This window comes from Lycium barbarum, chromosome 4, assembly GCF_019175385.1.
Source record: "Lycium barbarum isolate Lr01 chromosome 4, ASM1917538v2, whole genome shotgun sequence".
Taxonomy (NCBI): Eukaryota; Viridiplantae; Streptophyta; class Magnoliopsida; order Solanales; family Solanaceae; genus Lycium; species Lycium barbarum.
In genome coordinates, this window is record NC_083340.1 from 63,621,919 (window position 1) to 63,627,669 (window position 5,751).

At 41.0% G+C, this 5,751-nt stretch overlaps 1 pseudogene; it reads left to right on the forward strand.

The window, feature by feature from the left end:
- Positions 1–4,506: 4,506 nt before the first annotated feature.
- LOC132639047 (5S ribosomal RNA) lies at positions 4,507–4,625 on the forward strand (annotated as a pseudogene).
- The last annotated feature ends 1,126 nt before the right edge of the window (positions 4,626–5,751 follow it).

Below are 5,751 nucleotides of genomic sequence, written 5' to 3' on the forward strand. Positions count from 1 at the left end.
CTGGCCGACCACATGAATAGCAAACCTCTGAACCTAATCAGCACCGACCCCAATGTAACTTCCCACACTGGGAACATCGTGGTATGGGTGGCCTCGCCTAACCCGAATCACCACTGAACTGAGATCCCAAAAAGCTCTGACTCAGCCTGGAATGAGTAGACCTATCAAATCTCTGGCCTGAAAACCGTGGAGGTGCACTAGTCATGGAATGGCCTGAATGCCTAGAAAACTGTTGTCTGTGCCTGCCTCTAAACTCACTCATCGGACCCGAAGAGCTAGCCCTCTTGTTATACCCTCTATCATGCTTACACTCACTCCTTTGTTGTTATTAGCTTTCTTCTAAATTCTGGGCATGAGCTTGAATGCGTGAAATATCTATGTTGTTCTGAAGGGACGCAGTTAGGCACCTATCCATCAAATATGGCCCTAGGCCTTTCACAAATTGGTGCACTCGGTCACCCATATCCGCTACCATGGTCGAAGCATTCCTAGCCAAAGAATTGAAACGGTGACTATACTCTAAAGCACTCATGCTTCCTTGCCTCAAATTCAAGAACTTATGGGCTCTAGCTCACCGAACTTCTAGAGGCAGGTAATGCTGGACGAAAGCTTCTACAAATTCTTGCCATACCGGGGGAGGCGCATTGGTTCCCCGTGAAACCATCCAAACCGTGTACCAATGGACCGCAACATCCCATTTCTATAGGACGCTAACTCCACCGATTTGGTGTCCGAAGCATGTATTAACCGAAGCTTCCTCAACATTCCATCAATAAAATTCCGAGGGTCCTCATCCGGCTTTGATCCAAAGAATTCCGGAGGGTTCAAGCTAATGAAGTCACGGGCCCTTGCACTAACAGCCCTATCACCTTGCCCTGTACTTTGTCGCTGATTCTGGGCAGCAACCAATTGAATTAACAAATGAATGGCCTCTTTCACATCTTGGCCGGAAGCATCCGGTGAAGGAGCCGGAGGTGCTGGAGCTGGGGCTGAGGCTCCCTCACGCTCCTCAAAGATAGGCACTGAATGGGAGGACAGAGATTGAGCCACATTCTGGGACTCACTTTCCTCTGCAACTGTTGGCGGTGCTCTTTCAGCCCGCTTTTCTGCCACTGTCTTGCCCTTTTGGGCTGCCGTAGCCTTTCTCTTTACATGCATCTCTGAAATACATAACACACGATTAAGGAAAAAGAAGTTCTTATGTCATAGCTCTATCACACGATCTCATGAAAAAAGAGGGTCATTCATTCCTAAAATGCCCGCAGCCTCTTGTTTATAAGTGTGGCACGCAACACACCCATAACCAAGAATCTACTGGACACGGCTTGTAGACACACCCCAGGATAGAACTGCTCTGATACAACTTTTGTCACGACCCAACCGGAGGGAAGCGACGGGCACCCAGTGCTAACCCACCCGGGCACCACTTATCATACTTTCATATTTACATCTAGGTGAGTCATATAGCTGAATCATAGTTTTATTCCTCATTCATACTATTTCCATTGGGAAACAATACATTTATATCATCATCAACAACTATGCCCACAACAATGTACATAAGCCGACGAGGCTAACAAAATGATATCCAACATATAGGCCGACAGGGCCACATACATCTTACCATATACACATATCTACGAGCCTCTAATGAGAGTATGTCATATCATATAGGCGGGACAGGACCCCACCATGCCAATAAATATGTACACAAACGAATAAATACCAAAAGCTATAACTCTGAATGAAATGGAGCTCCGCTATGTAGTCCATGAGTAATAAAGCTATGGACCAAGCCTGTCTCCCTGGCCACCTGCGAGCATGACGCAGCGTCCACAAACAAAAGGACATCAGTACGAAGAATGTACTGAGTATGTAAATTATGATCAACATCATTATGAAAGCATAATACATAACATAAGAAATAGCATAGGATGGGAGATAGTAGTATCGTCGCCATAACACTTACTTGCTTTTCATAGGGACTTCCCATTTCTAATGTGTGATTATGTACATACATCTGTATCTGTATCCGTACTCGTTTCCGTACTCGTTTACATTTCCTATCCATTTTCGTATTCATAGTGTATTTGTATTTATATTCATATTTATATCGTATATATATACATATCATGTACATAGCATACCCGACCATGAAGGTTCAGTGTTTCGCATACCCGACCATGGCAAGGCTCGGTGAGTATACATACCTGGCCCTACCAAGGCTCAGGGTTATCTGTACCCAACTGCAGTGGTGCGCGCAATATATATATATATATATATATATATGTATATGTATGCATTCTACCCGGCCATATAAGCTCAGGGTTTCATAAGAGCCATACATAGACGCATATACATAAAAGCTCATAAGCATCTTTAGCATCATTACTATCGTCATTCATTACATCTATCCCTAGAGGATTACTCATCATAGGAGGAATTTTAGTATAATCGTAACATATAGTGATTCATGAGCTTAGTAGCTTTTAAAGATAGAATCATTTGGAGGACATCATAGGCTCATAGAAAATTAGATGTTTGGCCAAGGAACCATGCCTTATGAAAGAAGGGTTAGCCTTACATACATTTCCGTTCAACTATTCTACCACTTGCACGTTCTCCTTCAATGCTCACGTTTCTACCTTAATTAGAGTTATACTATCATTAGAAAATCGATAGCATAGCATACATGACTAAAGCTAGAGAAAATTGGACAGCATCTATTTTATTTATACGACTTCCTCCATGTCATATATCAACTCCCAAACATCAATAATAACATTCACAACATCATAACAATTCATTTCGAATCATCCATATCCATGATCATAGCACACTATTACATTCATTCATATACAATGTCCATCCCATATTCGTAACCTCATTTATAACATAACCATAATCACAACATATCAAGAATCATGACCCAATCCAAGCTATTACTCAAAAATGTCACTACTCCCACATTCATGACCCATTTTCTATATTCTTCTACAATCCAAGTGTTTCAACTTCTCAATACCTTAAACAACATGGAAATACCATAAAACTTACCTTAGATGGTGTAGGAATGAACCTTTGGTGGAAACACTTCACTTGAGCAAAACCCTAGTTTAACCTTCACTTGGATTCCTTGTCTTGGATGAACTTTAATGAGTTTCTTACACTTATTTCTCTTGGTTTGATGAAGTTGTTCACTAATATCACTTGAATTCTTATGGGAGAAGTGTGGAGAAATGTTATAGAGTGAAGGGGGTGTGAAGGGGAAATGAAATGAAATAACTTGGGCCCCTTATTAATAATACTCAAATCTGTCCCGCTCCAAATCTACGGACCAACATACGGTCCCTATAAATTTCACTCACCGTATGTCAGGCCGTAGATTTGGTCCAGTGAGGCTGGCCATCTGGGCTGATTATATGGCCAAACATACGGCTAGTATAATTTATACGGCTAGTATGTTGGGCCGTATAATGCCCAGTTCTTCCGAACTCATTCTCGTCGACTCGTTTGATCTCCAATCCTTATGGAACCTTCTTAACACTTGTTTATCACCTCATTAACAATCTAAGGGACGTTATAACTCTCCTCCAAAACATCATTAAGTCATCATTAACTTGTTACTCGTAATTCCTTTTCGATACTTATCGTATGCCTTGCCTTCTCTTGGCAAACTTTCTTCTCTTACCTAGAATGTCTTTGAAATCTTAATTAGGGTCATCAAATGTCATTCCTTACTTATTGAAATACCGTATACTTCGTGCTCTTCGTTAGCCTATTCATTGTGCATCAACGAATTTTTTTTTGAGGTGTAACACTTTCAGAGTGCTTCACCAGTGAGGCGTCAAGATGATTAGATAGGAGTTGTAACTTCTTCTCCAGGTAAGAAGTGGAAGGATAAGTATATGTTTAAATACAACTCTTGAGTATAAATATGCTAATGATTTAAGAGTACAAAGGGGTAACCGAGGTAAGAGAATGATGTACGTTACTAAAAGAGCCAGATGTCGACAAATGCCTTTGAGCACAAGAAATATGTTGGTAAGGATGTGGTACAGTGATAGGTATATAAGGACACATAAAAAAAGAAAAGGTAGAACCAAGTTAAAAGAAAGAGGAACCAGGAACCACTTCAAAAAGGATAAGGTTAGAAGATTTGAAGGAAAGCCTTCCTCGAAGTTCTAAGACAAGGATATCACGAAAGGCCGAGTGACGGAGAAACGAAGCGGAATTAGGGATGGAAACAAGAAAGATAAAGCTTATGGATAACTGCGACTAAGATGTTTTGGCCCCTACTAGGAATCTTAAATTTAGGAATGGAAGACAGTCGTGTGTTGATCGATGGTTATTATTGAGAGTTCCGAAGGCTAAACTAGCATTTGCTCTGTCAGGAAAGTAAGGGATCTTCCCAATCCGGAGGGAGATGCATTACAGGAATTTTATTGGGATCCGTTAGAACTTCAACTTGTTCTAGGTCATGCCATAAAGGTCACGCAGCAAGGTAGATGCGATCGTACCAGCATTAACGCACCGGATCCTATCAGGACTCCAAAGTTAAGTGTGCTGGGGTGAGAGTAGTACTAGGATGGGTGACCCCCTGGGAAATGTACTAAGAGTCCTACAAATTTGGACATAAGAGAAGGCTGAGGGACTAGAATAGCTTGAGGGAAATTAGAAGCGTGTGAAACTCACGGTTGGAAACTCCAAATGATTGCGAGAGATAAGGCGGACCGGCTTGGCAAAGAGAGAGAAGACGTATTACAGCTACAGAACTAGGACAAGTTCAAAATATTATTGTGGATATTTTGTAGGTAAGGTGTTAGGAGAGGTATATACGATATTTTATGTGCGGTTAATCAGTTTGCGTGCCCCGATAATCGACGTTGCGATGTGTTAAAGGTACTGATTAAACAAGGTATTGAAGTTCGAGTGGTAAGTGTTACAGGGCGAGGCGACATTAGTCTCTCTAAAATTAAAGTTGGATAATCCTGATGCAATCACATTAGGGAAAAGGGATAAAGTGAGTATACAAGTGTAAGAAGATTATGATGCCCTGAGAAAAGGAGAGGTGTAAACAACGGGGGTATGTTGCTAAAAAGGGTTAACTCAAGCTTCAAGATGGGAATCTTGAAGGTAAGTATAGCAGCAAAGAACCATTCGGATGAATCTCGAAAGTATGTATACGGAAAGAATGGAGTATCTAGTATGGAACGAAAGACGAATGTGGAGGGTTCGCAAATAGATTTTGATAAGTGGGACTGAAGAGCAGTAACAACGAATAGGGATGTAAATTGGGAAAGAATAAGCAGGATTTGGCAAAAGATGCTACAGAGTTTCTGATGTTTGAGGGACATCCGAAGAAGAGAATGTATAGTCTTAATAACATGCCACACTACCTCAAAAATGAGGAGCCCTTCTAAAAAGATAACTCAAAGATAGCACGGATGTGCACTTCTGAAAAGATATTCCACGAACTCCAGGGCCGGTGTTATTAAATGGCAAATAGAGAAGATCATTTAAGAGTAAAGGAACTTAGAACCCCTGAGAACGGAAGTAAGAAGGGTGCACTAACGGATTGATTAAAGAAAATCGGGCAATCACCAAGGACAACGAAGAGGATAATAAGTTAATAAAGCTAACCAAGAGGTAATATATCAGTGGCATGGAATAAGAACCTCTGTAAAAAGTATAGAGATTTGATCAAAAAGAAGATAGACAGATACAAAGGGAATATTTATAAAAATGAAC